At 38.8% G+C, this 19,646-nt stretch overlaps 1 protein-coding gene across 1 annotated transcript in view; it reads right to left on the bottom strand.

Moving 5' to 3' along the window:
• Positions 1-19,646, bottom strand: part of NSF (N-ethylmaleimide sensitive factor, vesicle fusing ATPase) — a 303,795-nt gene that overhangs the window by 112,082 nt on the left and 172,067 nt on the right. The window lies entirely within an intron of this gene.

Here is a 19,646-nt window from a genome sequence, read left to right as displayed (position 1 = left end):
CTATCTTTATTTGAAAAAGAAGGCATCTAAGCTTCTTTTTTGTTTCAGACTCTGGACAGCACTTTTTTATTGGTGGATGAATTTATCCACCAATCAGCAAGAATAACCCAGGTTATTCACCAAAAATGGGCCGGCATCTAAACTTACATTCTTGCATTTCAAATAAAGATACAGAGAGAAGGAAGAAAATTTGATAATAGGAGTAAATTAGAAAGTTACCTAAAATTGCATGCTCTATCTGAAAAAAAAATTGGGTTCAGTGTCCCTTTAAAACAACTTTCCAATTTACTTTTATCATCAAATTTGCATTGTTCTCTTGCCATTCTTTGTTGAAAACTCAACCTAGGTAGGCTCATATACTAATGTCTAAGCCCTTGAAGGCCGCCTCTTATCTCAGTGTATTTTTTAAGTTTTTCACAACTAGAGGGCGTTAGTTCATGCATGTAATATAGATAACATTGTGCTCTCTCCCGTGGAGTTATTTATGAGTCTGCAATGATTGGCTAAAATGCAAGTCTGTCAAAAGAACTGAGAAAAGGAAGGCGGTCTGTAGATGCTTAGATACAAGGTAATCACAGAAGTAAAAAGTATATTAATAGAACTGTGTTGGTTGAGCAAAACTGGGGAATGGGTAATAAAGGGATTATCCATCTTTTTAAACAATAACATTTTTGGTGTTGACTGTCCCTTTAACAAAGGATACCAAGAGCACTATGAAAAATCTCAGTTCTTTAATTGTTCTATCAAATCAGTTTAAAAGGGACAGTAAAGTTATAATTAGACATTCATGATTCATATAAATTTTAAAACAGCTTTTCAATTTACTTCTATTATTTAATTTGCTTCCATCTCTTGTTATCCTTTCATGAAGGGTATATCTAGGTAAGCTCAGGAGCAGCAAAGCACCTGGGTGTAGCTACTGATTCGTGGCTATATATATATATATATATATATATATATATATATATATATATATATACACACATATATATATATATATATATATATATATACACACACACATACACCGATTGTCATTGGCTCACCCCATGTGTTCAGTTAGCAACCAGTAGTGCATTGCTGCTTCTTCAACAAATGATACGAACAGAATGAAGTAAAATTTGATAATAGAAGTAAACTTGTATGTTCTACCTAAATCATTAAAGAAAAAAAACATAATTTATGCTTACCTGATAAATTCCTTTCTTCTGTTGTGTGATCAGTCCACGGGTCATCATTACTTCTGGGATATAACTCCTCCCCAACAGGAAATGCAAGAGGATTCACCCAGCAGAGCTGCATATAGCTCCTCCCCTCTACGTCAGTCCCAGTCATTCGACCAAGAATCAACGAGAAAGGAGTAACCAAGGGTGAAGTGGTGACTGGAGTATAATTTAAAAGATATTTACCTGCCTTAAAAACAGGGCGGGCCGTGGACTGATCACACAACAGAAGAAAGGAATTTATCAGGTAAGCATAAATTATGTTTTCTTCTGTTATGTGTGATCAGTCCACGGGTCATCATTACTTCTGGGATACCAATACCAAAGCAAAAGTACACGGATGACGGGAGGGATAGGCAGGTTCATTATACAGAAGGAACCACTGCCTGAAGAACCTTTCTCCCAAAAATAGCCTCCGAAGAAGCAAAAGTGTCAAATTTGTAAAATTTGGAAAAAGTATGAAGCGAAGACCAAGTTGCAGCCTTGCAAATCTGTTCAACAGAGGCCTCATTCTTAAAGGCCCAAGTGGAAGCCACAGCTCTAGTGGAGTGAGCTGTAATTCTTTCAGGAGGCTGCTGTCCAGCAGTCTCATAGGCTAAACGTATTATGCTACGAAGCCAAAAGGAGAGAGAGGTAGCAGAAGCTTTTTGACCTCTCCTCTGTCCAGAATAAACGACAAACAGGGAAGAAGTTTGGCGAAAATCTTTAGTTGCCTGCAAGTAGAACTTGAGGGCACGAACTACATCCAGATTGTGTAGAAGACGTTCCTTCTTTGAAGAAGGATTTGGACACAAGGATGGAACAACAATCTCTTGATTGATATTCCTGTTAGTGACTACCTTAGGTAAGAACCCAGGTTTAGTACGCAGAACTACCTTGTCTGAGTGAAAAATCAGATAAGGAGAATCACAATGTAAGGCTGATAACTCAGAGACTCTTCGAGCCGAGGAAATAGCCATTAAAAACAGAACTTTCCAAGATAACAATTTTATATCAATGGAATGAAGGGGTTCAAACGGAACACCCTGTAAAACGTTAAGAACTAAGTTTAAACTCCATGGCGGAGCAACAGCTTTAAACACAGGCTTGATTCTAACTAAAGCCTGACAAAAAGCCTGGACGTCTGGATTTTCTGACAGACGCCTGTGTAACAAGATGGACAGAGCTGAAATCTGTCCCTTTAATGAACTAGCTGATAAACCCTTTTCTAAACCTTCTTGTAGAAAGGACAATATCCTAGCGATCCTAACCTTACTCCAGGAGTAACCTTTGGATTCGCACCAGTATAGGTATTTACGCCATATTTTATGGTAAATCCTTCTGGTAACAGGCTTCCTAGCCTGTATCAGGGTATCAATAACCGACTCAGAAAAACCACGTTTTGATAAAATCAAGCGTTCAATTTCCAAGCAGTCAGCTTCAGAGAAGTTAGATTTTGATGTTTGAATGGACCCTGTATCAGAAGGTCCTGTCTTAGAGGTAGAGACCAAGGCGGACAGGATGACATGTCCACTAGATCTGCATACCAAGTCCTGCGTGGCCATGCAGGCGCTATTAGAATCACTGATGCTCTCTCCTGTTTGATTTTGGCAATCAATCGAGGAAGCAGCGGGAAGGGTGGAAACACATAAGCCATCCCGAAGTTCCAAGGTGTTGTCAAAGCATCTATCAGAACCGCTCCCGGATCCCTGGATCTGGACCCGTAGTGAGGAAGTTTGGCGTTCTGGCGAGACACCATGAGATCTATCTCTGGTTTGCCCCAACGTCGAAGTATTTGGGCAAAGACCTCCGGATGAAGTTCCCACTCCCCCGGATGAAAAGTCTGGCGACTCAAGAAATCCGCCTCCCAGTTCTCCACTCCCGGGATGTGGATTGCTGACAGGTGGCAAGAGTGAGACTCTGCCCAGCGAATTATCTTTGATACTTCCATCATTGCTAGGGAGCTTCTTGTCCCTCCCTGATGGTTGATGTAAGCTACAGTCGTGATGTTGTCCGACTGAAACCTGATGAACCCCCGAGTTGTTAATTGGGGCCAAGCCAGAAGGGCATTGAGAACTGCTCTCAATTCCAGGATGTTTATTGGAAGGAGACTCTCCTCCTGATTCCATAGTCCCTGAGCCTTCAGAGAATTCCAGACAGCGCCCCAACCTAGTAGGCTGGCGTCTGTTGTTACAATTGTCCAGTCTGGCCTGCTGAATGGCATCCCCCTGGACAGGTGTGGCCGATAAAGCCACCATAGAAGAGAATTTCTGGTCTCTTGATTCAGATTCAGAGTAGGGGACAAATCTGAGTAATCCCCATTCCACTGACTTAGCATGCACAATTGCAGCGGTCTGAGGTGTAGGCGTGCAAAAGGTACTATGTCCATTGCCGCTACCATTAAGCCGATCACCTCCATGCATTGAGCTACTGACGGGTGTTGAATGGAATGAAGGACACGGCATGCATTTTGAAGCTTTGTTAACCTGTCTTCTGTCAGGTAAATCTTCATTTCTACAGAATCTATAAGAGTCCCCAAGAATGGAACCCTTGTGAGAGGAAAAAGAGAACTCTTCTTTTCGTTCACTTTCCATCCATGCGACCTTAGAAATGCCAGAACTAACTCTGTATGAGACTTGGCAGTTTGAAAGCTTGAAGCTTGTATTAGAATGTCGTCTAAGTACGGAGCTACCGAAATCCCTCGCGGTCTTAGTACCGCCAGAAGGGCACCCAGAACCTTTGTGAAGATTCTTGGAGCCGTAGCCAATCCGAATGGGAGAGCTACAAACTGGTAGTGCCTGTCTAAGAAGGCAAACCTTAGATACCGGTGATGATCTTTGTGAATCGGTATGTGAAGGTAAGCATCTTTTAAATCCACTGTGGTCATGTACTGACCCTTTTGGATCATGGGTAAGATTGTCCGAATAGTTTCCATTTTGAACGATGGAACTCTTAGGAATTTGTTTAGAATCTTTAAATCTAAGATTGGCCTGAAAGTTCCCTCTTTTTTGGGAACCACAAACAGGTTTGAGTAGAACCCTTGTCCTTGTTCCGACCGCGGAACCGGATGGATCACCCCCATTAATAACAGATCTTGTACACAGCGTAGAAACGCTTCTTTCTTTATCTGGTTTGTTGACAACCTTGACAGATGAAATCTCCCTCTTGGGGGAGATAATTTGAAGTCTAGAAGGTATCCCTGAGATATGATCTCTAGCGCCCAGGAATCCTGAACATCTCTTGCCCAGGCCTGGGCGAAGAGAGAAAGTCTGCCCCCCACTAGATCCGATCCCGGATCGGGGGCTCTCGGTTCATGCTGTCTTTGGGGCAGCAGCAGGTTTCCTGGCCTGCTTGCTCTTGTTCCAGGACTGGTTAGGCTTCCAGCCTTGCCTGTAACGAGCCACAGCTCCCTCCTGTTTTGGTGCAGTGGAGGTTGATGCTGCTCCTGTTTTGAAATTCCGAAAGGGACGAAAATTAGACTGTCTAGCCTTAGTTTTGGCTTTGTCTTGAGGTAGGGCGTGGCCCTTACCTCCTGTAATGTCAGCGATAATTTCTTTCAAACTGGGCCCAAATAAAGACTGCCCCTTGAAAGGTATATTAAGTAATTTGGACTTAGAAGTAACATCAGCTGACCAGGATTTTAGCCACAGCGCCCTACGTGCCTGTATGGCGAATCCTGAGTTCTTAGCCGTAAGTTTGGTTAAATGTACTACGGCCTCCGAAATGAATGAATTAGCTAGTTTAAGGACTCTAAGCCTGTCCGTAATGTCGTCTAGCGTAGATGAACTAAGATTCTCTTCCAGAGACTCAATCCAAAATGCTGCCGCAGCCGTAATCGGCGCGATACATGCAAGGGGTTGCAATATAAAACCTTGTTGAACAAACATTTTCTTAAGGTAACCCTCTAATTTTTTATCCATTGGATCTGAAAAGGCACAGCTATCCTCCACCGGGATAGTGGTACGCTTAGCTAAAGTAGAAACTGCTCCCTCCACCTTAGGGACCGTTTGCCATAAGTCCCGAGTGGTGGCGTCTATTGGAAACATCTTTCTAAATATTGGAGGGGGTGAGAACGGCACACCGGGTCTATCCCACTCCTTAGTAACAATTTCAGTTAGTCTCTTAGGTATAGGAAAAACGTCAGTACTCGCCGGTACCGCAAAGTATTTATCCAACCTACACAGTTTCTCTGGTATTGCAACGGTGTTACAATCATTGAGAGCTGCTAAGACCTCCCCTAGTAATACACGGAGGTTCTCCAATTTAAATTTAAAATTTGAAATATCTGAATCCAATCTGTTTGGATCAGAACCGTCACCCACAGAATGAAGCTCTCCGTCCTCATGCTCTGCAAGCTGTGACGCAGTATCAGACATGGCCCTAGTATTGTCAGCGCACTCTGTTCTCACCCCAGAGTGATCACGCTTGCCTCTTAGTTCTGGTAATTTAGACAAAACTTCAGTCATAACAGTAGCCATATCTTGTAATGTTATCTGTAATGGCCGCCCAGATGTACTAGGCGCCATAATATCACGCACCTCCCGGGCGGGAGATGCAGGTACTGCCGCGTGAGGCGAGTTAGTCGGCATAACTCTCCCCTCGCTGTTTGGTGAAATTTGTTCACATTGTACAGATTGACTTTTATTTAAAGTAGCATCAATACAGTTAGTACATAAATTTCTATTGGGCTCCACCTTGGCATTGGAACAAATGACACAGATATCTTCCTCTGAGTCAGACATGTTTAACACACTAGCAATAAACTTGCAACTTGGTTATAATCTTTTTTAGCAAAAACGTACTGTGCCTCAAAGAGGTACTAAACGATTAAATGACAGTTGAAATAATGAACTGAAAAACAGTTATAGCATCAAACTTTAAAACAACACAACTTTTAGCAAAGGTTTGTTCCCATTAGTAAAATAACAATAATTAAATTTGACATAAAAATTACAGAGCAACGTTTTTATTCACAGTCAATATAAAATTCTCACAGCTCTGCTGAGAGAATCTACCTCCCTCCAAAGAAGTTTGAAGACCCCTGAGATCTGTCAGAGATGAACCGGATCATGCAGGAAATATAAGAGTAACTGACTTGAATTTTTTGATGCGTAGCAAAGAGCGCCAAAAACGGCCCTCCCCCTCACACACAGCAGTGAAGAGAAACGAAACTGTCACAATTAAAACCAAACAACTGCCAAGTGGAAAATAATGCCCAAATATTTATTCACTCAGTACCTCAGAAATGTAAACGATTCTACATTCCAGCAAAAACGTTTAACATGATAAATACTTATTAAAAGGATTAGTGACTTTTAACAGAGTAGTTCCGGTGAAATACCATCCCCAGAATACTGAAGTGTATACATACATGTCATTATAACGGTATGGCAGGATTTTCTCATCAATTCCATTCAGAAAATAAAAACTGCAACATACCTCAATGCAGATTCATCTGCCCGCTGTCCCCTGATCTGAAGCTTTTACCTCCCTCAGATGGCCGAGAACAGCAATATGATCTTAACTACTCCGGTTAAAATCATAGTAAAAAACTCTGGTAGATTCTTCCTCAAACTCTGCCAGAGAAGTAATAACACGCTCCGGTGCTATTGTAAAATAACAAACTTTTGATTGAAGTCATAAAAACTAAGTATAATCACCATAGTCCTCTCACACATCCTATCTAGTCGTTGGGTGCAAGAGAATGACTGGGACTGACGTAGAGGGGAGGAGCTATATGCAGCTCTGCTGGGTGAATCCTCTTGCATTTCCTGTTGGGGAGGAGTTATATCCCAGAAGTAATGATGACCCGTGGACTGATCACACATAACAGAAGAAATTGGGTTTAATTTCTTACTGATTTGCAACTTTGATTTCCAATAGATAGAAAGATGTTGTAAGCCATTTGTTATTGCCATATCAGATTTCATAACCCTGGCTTGAAGCCCTATCCTGAGCCAACCCCTACATGTGGTGTGTTGTCTTTCAAGTAATAGAGCTTATACAAGTAAGTGAAGAGGAAAGACTATAAAGTCTAGACAACATTGTAGGGAGACCAATAGTGAGAGGGATTGGCTCACTTACAGAACACCTCTCCCAGTGGTTAGATGGGATCTTACAAACATTAGTGGGGGGCCTATCCAGCTACCTTAAGGACACAAAACAATTGCTAAGAGAAGTTGAACACATTGAGTGGAGAGAGGGTTTTGGTTGGTTAACTATTGACGTGCAAGCACTCTATTCGCCAATACCACATAATAAAAAATTAGAAGCATTAGATTCCTTTCTAAAGAGGAAAACTAACTTTGACGGCCGTTTCAGGTTGTACATTCTTGAAGTCACACGATTCTTACTCACACATAACTTTTTCTCTTTTGAGGGGGAGTTCTACATTCAGAGATGTGGGACAGTTATGGGGGCCAAGTTTGCCCCCTCCTATGCCAACCTGTTCATGGGTTGGTGGGAGCTGTCCCACATCTATGACTGTGGAGTTCCCTTCAAGGAGAAAATTATATATTATAGGAGATTCATAGATGATCTGCTTATAATATGGAAGGGAGATAAAACCAGTGCCATTGACTTTATTAATTTATTAAAATCAGAACGATGTAGGAATCAAATTCACCTTTGATCACAATGATCACATCATAAACTACCTCAATGTAAGCCTGAAAGGTACAATAAGTGAAGGGATACAAATGGAAATTTACATTAAACCCATCACAGGAAATTCCCTACTTCATGCAGCCAGCAACCACCCCAAAAGAGTGTTTAGATCTGTGGCAAAAGGCCAATACATCAGAGTAAAAAGAAATTGCTCAACAGATAACACTTTTAATAATCATGCCAAAATACTGACAAATAAACTTCAAGATAGGGGATATCAAATTAGAATACTTAAAGGGACAGTATACACTCATTTTCATATAACTGCATGTAATAGACACTACTATAAAGAATAAGATGCACAGATACGGATATAAAAATACAGTATAAAATGGTTTAAAAACGTACTTAGAAGCTTTCAGTTTAGCTCTGTTGAAAAGGCAGTTGGAAAGCCCACTGCAAGTGGGAAATAAGACACTCCCCCCTCCCCCTTCTTTTGCATATGAAAAGACCCTTTACACAAACAGGAGCAAGCTGGAGAAGGTAGCTGACGGTATTCAAATTAAACTTTGGGGCTTGGTTAGGAGTCTGAAAATCAGAGCAATGTTATTTAAAAATAAGAAAAATTATAAATTTAAAAAAAAAAAAAAAAAGCTTTATGGGCTTTATAAATAGATCATCTACAAAACATTTATGCAAAGAAAAAATGAGTGTATAATGGCCCTTTAACACAGCATTAGGTGAGGTAAGAAACATCAATAGGTCAGACCTTCTTCAGGAAAAGTTACAGCATCCTGACAAAATAGATTATAGAATTACATTTGTTACCACATACAGTAACCAATTCCATCAAATATGTAACATTATTAATAAACATCTTAAACTATTACAAGCTGATGACAGACTAGTTGAAACAGTTAGGAAAGGATGCAGATTTTCCTATAAAAAAGGGGTATCTGTGGGAAATAGAATAGCACCTACGAGGTTGAGAAATAGAGAACAAACCAATAGCTCCTGGTTAAGGTACAAAGGAACTTTCCACTGTAGCAATCATACATGTAAAACCTGTGAACATGTACAAATAGGTAATTCCTTTAGAAGTACAGAAACAGGGGAAATATTCAAACATAAGGCTTGTCATAATTGCAGAGAGACAGATGTAATTTACCTTCTCACATGTACTCAATGTAATTTACAATACGTTGGTTTAACTACACGAGAGGTCCGACAAAGAATCAGAGAACATGTCACTAATATTATACATGGTAAATTAAGCACCCCTCTGATCCAACATTTTAAAACTATACACAATAAAAGTTCCAACACACTGGTTTGGACAATTATAGAAGTCGTACGTAACAGAGGAAGAGAAAATAACAAAGATAAGAATCTAGCCCGACGTGAAGTGTATTGGATACACAGACTAAAAACACGAACACCGTGGGGGCTTAACTCAGAGTACGATTTAAGAAATTTCTGGAATTAATAAATTTCTGGCACGTTTTACCTCCAGTCATTTCCATTTATTCAGTTAATTTTATTCATAAAATTTAATTTTATTCATTCATTGATTTTCATTCATTCATATATTTTCATTTAGTAATAACTTGAATAACATGGAACATATACATTAGCATACAAGAGGTGATAATGAGTCAAATTATTCCCTCACAGTAAGCCAACTCACGCTCATCTCCCATATCAACTAGTTTTAGTCGCCTTCAAAGTTACACATAAAAGAGCGCTTTCAGAACTATTTAGAAGTTATGATTAAGTAATAGATAGGGAGCAAACATTTCTTTGATAAGTTGATTGAAATAGTTAATATATTTTTGTGAAGGTTTCTAGTGACTCTCTGTATATATATTTGCAAGGATATTTATTTATTTTGTAGGTACCGGAAGTAGTACAAATACCATAACATAACTTAAATTCCAAACAGAGTCAAACTCGGAGCATAATACAAGAAGAATGTCAATATTTGAACATTTTAAAATGATCAACTTTAACAACACCATTTTTCATTGTAGTAGACATATGAACAGAGTAGTTGAATGTAGTGATTAATAATAGAAGTAGTAACATGCATAATTTTACATCCAATAGGAGAGAAGGTGTGTCACCAGGTGTGACCAATAGAATGTTTAGCATTTTAAATAGAGGCAGGGAATGTAGATCTGTATGCTATGATTACGGCTCTTGCCGAAACGCGTAAGCATGATCTATTCCCAACCTTTTCTCCTAAAGTACTCATTAACTGTAATTGTCTCATTGACTGTTTTTTTTATTGTGCTGGCAAATAAACGCTAAGTTTTATTATAAACACGGCCTGGTGTTTTGCTTGGTGCTCCTAGCACTGTTTCTCTATTATATAAAGTCTGGTGGCCACAATGCCTGAAAGCCAAGCAGAAATGTGACAACCTCAGCACCAAAAGCCATATCACCCTTTTGTGCAGCACTCAGTCCTGGTAAAAATCAGTTCCAGAGCCACACATGGTGCTATTGCTATAGGTTGCTTCCCATTGATTTAATGGATCTGATTCTAGATTTATGTTTGCATATAGATCAGTGGCACTTACACCTTTCAAATAATTGCTCATTTGAAGTTGATTTATATAAACAATTTTTTTTTATTTAAATAGTTTTTGTAAGAATGAGTTGACAAGTGAAATATAATGCAATGTGGACCCTTTCATTAAAGGGATAGTCTTGTCAACATAACATTTTCATGATTATGATAGGACATGCAATTTTAAACAGCTTTCCAATTTACTTGTATCATCAAATTTGTTTTGTTCTCTTGATACTCTTTGTTGAAAGCTAAACATAGGTAGGCTCATATGCTAATTTCTAAGGCCTTGAAGGCTGTCGCTTACCTCAGTGCATTTTGAGAGTTTTTCACAACTAGACAGCGCACGTTCATGTGTGCCTTATAGATAACATGCTCACTCCCGTAAAGTTATTTACAAGTCAGCACTGATTGGGTAAAATTCAAGTCTGTCAAAAGAACCGAGATAAGGGGGCAGTCTGCAGAAGCTTAGATACAAATTTATCACAGAGGTAAAAAGTATATTAATATAACAGTGTTGGTTATGCAAAACTGGGGAAAGGGTAATAAAGGATTATCAATATTTTTAAACAATAAAAAAATCTGGAGTAGACTGTCCCTTTAAGTTGGGCACGCATGGTTTAAAAGAACATAAAAGTAAAATAAAATAAACTGCTCTATATCGCTAAAGTAGTTTTATTATTAAAGGGACAGTCTACTTGAACATTTATATACTTTGTTAATAAAGACAAAAAAAAAAAACTTCTATTAATACTATAGGAGCTAGAGGATTGTATAGTATAATGTTACAATAGGTTTGTAAACTGTAAATGTGATTGTACTAATCCTTTGAGTGGTAAGTCACGGTCGTTAAAGGGTTAATATATATCTATAGATGTAGATTATGTGTGTATATATATATATATATATATATATATACATATATATATACATATATATATATATATATATATATATATATATATAAAGTAAAACAGTCTCGCGATCACAATGTTATGAATATTACAAAACTCGAAAACACGATCGTAATAATGTGAATTCTGGAAACACAAACGCGATCGCAATATTGTGAAATATGGAAATTGCGATCACAAATGCGCATTCTCAATATAGTGAAATATGAATGTTAAGAATGCGCAATTGCAATTTTAGAATAAGTAAAAATACACACCTAAGAACACAAATAATAATAAATTATTTCAGAATACTGCAACAATATAAGTCCTTGCTCTAAAATAATCTTGCCTACATGCTTTGAAGGTCTAGAATAGATAACAGAAAGAAAGAAATTTATCAGGTAAGCATAAATTTCATTTTCTTTCTAATGACACGATGAGTCCAAGGATCATCTAATTTCTATTGGGAATCAATACCCAAGCTAGAGGACACAGATGATAGGGAAGGACAAGACAGGGAACCTAAACGGAAGGCACCACTGCTTGAAGAACCTTTCTCCCAAAGGAAGCCTCAGCCGAGGCAAAAAAAATCAAAATTTATAGAATTTAGAAAAAGTGTGAAGAGAGGACCAAGTTGCAGCCTTGCAAATCTGTTCCACAGAAGCTTCATTTTTGAATGCCCAGGAAGAGGAAACAGCCCTCGTAGAATAAGCCGTAACTCTCTCAGGAGGCTGAGGTCCAGCAGAATCATAGGCCAAGCAAATGATACTCTTCAGTCTCAAAGAAAGAAAAGTATCCGCAGCTTTCTGTCCTTTACGTTTCCAGAGAAAAATCACAAACAGAGCAGAAGACTGACGAAAATCCTTAGTCGTCTGCAAATGGAATTTCAATGCACGCACCAGGTCCAGATTGTGCAGCAGACGTTCCTTCTAAAAAGAAGGGTTAGGACACAAGGACGGAACAACATTCTCCTGATTAATGTTCCAATCAGCAACCACATTAGGGAGAAACTACCTTATCCGAATTAAAAATAAGGTAAGGAGACTCATACTGTAATGCCAAGAGCTCTGAAACTCTACGAGCAGATGAAATAGCAACAAGAAACAAAACCTTCCAAGATAACAACCTAATATCTAAGGAATTCATAGGCTCAAACGGAGCCTGTTGAAGAACCTTAAGAACTAGATTAAGACTCCAAGGAGGAGTAAACCGGTTTAAACACAGGCCTGATTCTGACCAAGGCCTAACAGAACGATTGAACGTCTGGTACATCCGCTAGACGTTTATGTAACAAAATAGATAAGGCAGAAATTTGACCCTTTAGGGAACTTGCCGATAAACCCTTCTCCAAATCCTCTTGGAGAAGAGACAAAATTCTAGGAATCTGAACTCTACTCCAAGAGTAGCCTTTGGATTCACACCAATGCAGATATTTATGCCATATCTTATGGTAAATCTTTCTAGTCACAGGCTTACGAGCCTGAAACATGGTCTTAATGACCAACTCTGAAAATCCACACTTAGATAAAATTAAGTGTTCAATCTCCAAGCAGTCAGCTGCAGAGAAACTAAATTTGGATAAAGGAAGGACCCTTGAAGTAGAAGGTCCATTTTCAACGGAAGCCTCCAAGGTGGAAGAGATGACATCTCCACCAGGTCTGCATACCAGATCCAGCGAGGCCATGCCGGTGCTATGAGAATCACAGACACCCTTTCTTGTTTGACTCGAGCAATGAACCGGGGGAAATAGGTATGCAAGGCTGAAATCCAAGGTACCGCCAGAGCGTCTATCAGTGCTGCCTGAGGATCCCTTGACCTTGACCCGTACCTCGGAAACTTGGCATTCTACCGAGATGCCATGAGATCCAACTCGGGCTGTCCCAATTTGAGAAACAAGCTGGAAAACACTTCCGGATGGAGTTCTCACTCCCCCGGGTGAAAGGTCTGTCTGCTCAGAAAATCCGTCTCCCAGTTGTCCGACAGGAAACAATTGTGGGATTCCGCCCACTGAATTATTTTGGCTACCTCTGCCACGACCAAGGAACTCCGAGTTCCCTCTTGATGGTTGATGTAAGCCACTGAAGTTATGATGTCCGACTGGAACCTGATAAACCTGGCCGATGCGGAGGCCAGGCCAGAAGAGCATTGAAGATTGCTCTCAGCTCCAGTGATGTGCGGTGACTTCAGAGGCTGGTGAGGCAGTGTCTAGGAATCGGATACGCCTTTATTCTTTAGATATCCTTTGTTGAAGAAATAGCAATTGCACATGGGCGAGCCAATATCTATATGCAGCCACCATTCAGTATCTACTGAGCATATTTAGATATGATTTTCAACAAAGGATATCTGATTTTCTTCATTCTTTTGATATCCTTTGTTGAAAAGCATATCTAAATATGCTTATAAGCTATCGAGCATATTTAGATATGAATTTCAACAAAGGATATCTGATTTCCTTCATTCTTTTGATATCCTTTGTGGACAAGCATATCTAAATATGCTCAATAGCTACTGAGCATATTTAGATATGCTTTTCAACAAAGGATATCAAAAGAATGAAGGAAATCAGATATCCTTTGTTGAAATTCATATCTAAATATGCTCAGTAGCTACAGAGCATATTTAGATATGCTTTTCAAAGGATATGTGTGTGTGTGTAGTGTATATCTGCATGTGTATGTATATGTGTGTAATTGTATACATGTGTGTGTGTTTAGTGTATATCTGCTTGTGTATGTATATGTGTGTAATTGTATACATGTGTGTGTTTAGTGTATATCTGCATGTGTATGTATATGTGTGTAATTGTATACATGTGTGTGTTTAGTGTATATCTGCATGTGTATGTATATGTGTGTAATTGTATACATGTGTGTGTTTAGTGTATATCTGCATGTGTATGTATATGTGTGTATACATGTGTGTGTTTAGTGTATATCTGCATGTGTATGTATATGTGTGTATACATTTGTGTGTGTTTTTGCCTTTACAACAACACAAGTACATTAGTTATCATAATATCTAGTTGCAAGTTCAACACATACAAACCAAAATAATGTAACATGTCTATCTATTGTACGTTGTATTATTTCTATCTAGAAATAAATCTCACCTCCATCTTAGCAAAAAGAAGAAAAAGAAAAAAGAGAAAACTTTGTGGCCCTTTGAGACAGAAGTTTGGACACCCCACAATCTACAAGAACACAAGTGTGTGTGTTATAAATAATATCAACTAACTAACTTCATCAAGTGCCGCCAGCCGCCACCTACCTAAAAAAAAGAATGTGATTCAATAGATTGGCAGCCTCAGTCACTCACTATAAGTCAGACTCAGAGTCACACAAAGCTCACTCCCAATAGCCCCCACTCTTCATTTAACCAGGTATATTTTTCACAATTGAGCAGTGACAGCCATTTTACCCCATGGCTGCTAGTAACATAAAAATCAACATTTTGTCTCTCTGCAGTCTGCACTCTGCACCACAAATGAACAGCAGTTTGACCCCCTTGACTGCCACTTATTTACTTCTGCTCCATATTTGTAATGCAGTGATGCATATGAGATATTTTACATTAATTAAACCTATGGACTTTAAAAAACTGGACAAATAAATAACTAGTATCAATAATTTCCACTACATATTGCCTATTATTTAAATACACCTCTCCTCATTTACATCTTGCCTTCCCTAGGTAGAACAAAAAATTGACTTGCAAATTTTTGGATATGGACAGTTGGACACCATTGATAATTGGGGGTATTTCAGTAATTATTGGGGTTCTTAGCAGCCCCAAGATCCCTCTTGAGCTGACTCAATAGGTGAGAGGTTACATAAAATAGGTGACTTGATTTAATAATAATTATTACTAGTAGTAGTAAATAACCAAAAACAGGCTACAGCTTTTATAGTGACTGAGACGACAAGGAAGTTGGTTTCTTATTCAAGCTGTTTCTTATTCGGAAAATTCTGTTTCTTATTCATGGAAGTTGGTTTCTTATTCAATTTTTTTGTCAGACTGCTTTAAATTTACTTTAAAATAAAAAAATAGGTTTTATTAAAATAATAATATGATTCATATAATGTAGTTACACAGAGGTGGAATCTCTTTATATAACAATTAGATATACAAACTTGAAAAAAGGGCATACGTTGGCACCACTACAAATATTACTATTTTGAATAAATAACATATTTCAAAGGGTTAATAACCATTCGGCCACTGATTTCACTATGATTTTACACAGGGTAGATCCCATTCCCCCTCCATGTCATTCAATTGTTTTTAGCCTGGCCCAATGGTGTTTTTGCCACAGAAATTGATGCCAACACTGGCATAGGTGACATAATTCTAATTTTTGAATAAGTAACAGATATTTTCAAAGGGTTAATAACCATTGGGCCACTGATTTCACTATGAATTTATACAGGGTAGATCCCCCTCCATGTCATGCAATTGTTTTTAGCCTGGCCCAATGGTGTTTTGAGCACAGAAATTGATGCCAACACTGGCATAGGTGACATAATTCTCATTTTTGAATAAGTAACAGATATTTTCAAAGGGTTAATAACCATTGGGCCACTGATTTCACTTTGAATATATACAGGGCAGATGCTCTTCCATGTCATGCAATTGTTTTTAGCCTGGCCCAATGGTGTTTTGGGCACAGAAATTGATGCCAACCCTGGCATAGGTGACATAATTCTCATTTTTGAATAAGTAACCAATATTTTCAAAGGGTTAATGACCATTGGGCCAGGCTAAAAACAATAGCATGGCATGGAGGGGGATCTACCCTGTAGATATTCATAGTGAAATCAGTGGCCCAATGGTTATTAACCCTTTGAAAATATCTGTTACTTATTCAAAATTGAGAATTATGTCACCTATGCCAGGATTGGCATCAATTTCTGTGCCCAAAACACCATTGGGCCAGGCTAAAAACAATTGCATGGCATGGAGGGGGATCTACCCTGTATATATTCATAGTGAAATCAGTGGCCCAATGGTTATTAACCCTTTGAAAATATATGTTATTTATTCAAAATAGTAATATTTGTAGTGGTGCCAACGTATGCCCTTTTTTCAAGTTTGTATATCTGTTATATAAAGAGATTCCACCTCTGTGTAACTACATTTATATGAATCATATTATTATTTTAATAAAACCTATTTTTTTATTTTAAAAAAAATTGAATAAGAAACCAACTTCCATGAATAAGAAACAGAATTTCACGAATAAGAAACAGCTTGAATAAGAAACCAACTTCCTTGTCGTGTGACTGAGCCTGCTGGGGCCCTGGGCCATCTTTTCTTTTCTTTTAGGCGGCACTAAGTTGAAGTTAGATAACTTGAGCTGAACTTGTCAACTTGATATACATTTATTACAACGAACTTGCAGCCTCGCTGCCTCTATAGTCAAGGGAAGTGACTTGAGTCACTTGACTATTTTGGCAGCGAGGCTGCAAGTTCGTTGTAATAAATGTATAAGTTCAACTTCAACTCACGTTATCTAACTTCAACTTAGTGCCGCACTGCCGCCTAAAATAAAAGATTGGCCCAGGGCCCCAGCAGGCTCAGGAGGACAGGAGTCACTATAAAAGGCTGAGGCCCGCCACCGCCACTGACAGTCTGACACATATCTAAATCAATCTAATAGTAATCACAATTATTATATCACAATACATAGTCGATTCGAACTTCGAAGTTAACACAGTCACTGTCACACAACAACAACAGAAGAAGACAGTGAGTCAGTCAACCTGAACCCCAACCCCGCCACCACTGACCTACCTAAAAAGATGCGCCGCCGCCAAATATAGATAACAAGTACAACAAGACAAGTTGAAGTAGTCTTCTACGCTCCGGTTGCATGCAGAGGCGTAACTAGAAACCACAGGGCCCAGGTGCAAGAATCTAAGAAGGGCCCCTCACCCCCCCCCCCACCCAAAAAAGTGAGTTTTAAACATATATTATTTTTTTTTTTTAACATTTATTACAGAAAAAAATGTGAATCAGATCACGTCTGCAAAAGGAGGTACCCTGTGCGAACTGTCTGTGAGATGGTCTGACCCCCCCTATTACTGTATATAGTGACACTGTTTAACCCACCAGTACTGTATATAGTGAGTCAGTGACACAGTCTGTAATCTACCGGTGAGATGGCTGGCCTGACCCTACCAGCCCCAGTACTTTATGTCACAAACTACTGTGGTCACTTTATAGTCCTGCCCCCCCATACTGTATATAGTGGTACTGTATAGTGACACTGTTTACCCCCTCCCCTCATGCTGTAGTAACAAGGTCTGTAATTTGATGGTTCCACAAACAAACACAATTGCGACCTCAGCACCCCCTGTAGCTTTGCCCCTGGACAGACAATAAGCACTGTGATATTACTGTGACACTGGCACCAATTAGCTCAGACAATAAGCATTGTGATATTACTGTGACACTGGTACAAATTATCTGAGACAGATAATAAGCACTGTGATATTAATGTGACACTGGCACCAATTAGCTCAGACAATAAGCACTGTGATATTACTGTGACAGTAATATCACAGTGCTTATTGTCTCAGATAATTGGTGCCAGTGTCACAGTAATATCACAGTGCTTATTGTCTGAGATGCTTGGTGCCAGTGTCACAGTAATATCACAGTGCTTATTGTCTGAGATAATTGGTGCCAGTGTCACAATAATATCACAGTGCTTATTGTCTGAGATAATTGGTGCCAGTGTCACAATAATATCACAGTGCTTATTGTCTGAGAAAATTGGTGCCAGTGTCACAGTAATATCACAGTGCTTATTGTCTGAGATGCTTGGTGCCAGTGTCACAGTAATATCACAGTGCTTATTGTCTGAGATAATTGGTGCCAGTGTCACAATAATATCACAGTGCTTATTGTCTGAGATAATTGGTGCCAGTGTCACAATAATATCACAGTGTTTATTGTCTGAGATAATTGGTGCCAGTGTCACAGTAATATCACAGTGCTTATTGTCTGAGATGCTTGGTGCCAGTGTCACAGTAATATCACAGTGTTTATTGTCTGAGATGCTTGGTGCCAGTGTCACAGTAATATTACAGTGCTTATTGTCTGAGATGCTTGGTGCCAGTGTCACAGTAATATCACAGTGCTTATTGTCTGAGATAATTGGTGCCAGTGTCACAGTAATATCACAGTGCTTATTGTCTGAGATAATTGGTGCCAGTGTCACAGTAATATCACAGTGCTTATTGTCTGAGATACTTGGTGCCAGTGTCACAGTAATATCACAGTGCTTATTGTCTGAGATAATTGGTGCCAGTGTCACAATAAAATCACAGTGCTTATTGTCTGAGATACTTGGTGCCAGTGTCACAGTAATATCACAGTGCTTATTGTCTGAGATGCTTGGTGCCAGTGTCACAGTAATATCACAGTGCTTATTGTCTGAGATGCTTGGTGCCAGTGTCACAGTAATATCACAGTGCTTATTGTCTGAGATAATTGGTGCCAGTGTCACAATAATATCACAGTGCTTATTGTCTGAGATAATTGGTGCCAGTGTCACAATAATATCACAGTGCTTATTGTCTGAGATAATTGGTGCCAGTGTCACAGTAATATCACAGTGCTTATTGTCTGAGATAATTAGTGCCAGCCCAGTATCACAGGATATATTGCTTGAAATCACAAAAATGTATTGTGCTATCATCTATGATATAACACTTACAGAATGCCAAAACACCATGATTGTCTTTCTAAATGAGCTTCTGTCAACACCAATAACAAATAGATTTTATTAACATATGATTATAAAATGTTCTGATATAATTTTGTTAATTAGACTGGTACAAAAATAATAAATAATTACAGTTTTGCTTGGTAAAAAGTGTTAATATTGAATATGCTAATAAATATACTTCAAAAGTATAAAAATAGTTGTATGATCTATATTAAAATGTAAATAAATGAATGTATAGAAAGTATACATGTAACATTACTTTTAAGGAAAAGAAGTACAGATCTGTATATGACATCCATAGATAACTGCATGAGAGGTGCAGACAGTGGGACCAAGAGGCACGCGATGCTATAAAGGCACAAGCCACAGAAGCACACGCTGCTAGTTACAGCCATCATTATCTGCTTGTGGAGCCCCTGGTACTGTGCGTCTTATATGCAGGTTCTCATATATTGTAAACTCCTAGTGCTGCTAATACCCCAAAACTCAGACCCCTGATCACATTACATCTCCATTCCATTTGCACCCCTCTGAGTCAGCACATTAAGGCTACTACTGGTCACATTTTATTTAAAAACATCACAAGTGTTTGCTCAATTCTGAATCTGCAGGTGCGTAATAGTCCAGCAATGTATTTG

The sequence above is a fragment of the Bombina bombina genome, chromosome 1, assembly GCF_027579735.1.
Source record: "Bombina bombina isolate aBomBom1 chromosome 1, aBomBom1.pri, whole genome shotgun sequence".
Lineage (NCBI taxonomy): Eukaryota > Metazoa > Chordata > Amphibia > Anura > Bombinatoridae > Bombina > Bombina bombina.
The sequence above is the reverse complement of the archived record's forward strand: the minus strand, read 5'-3'. Positions and strand labels throughout refer to the sequence as shown.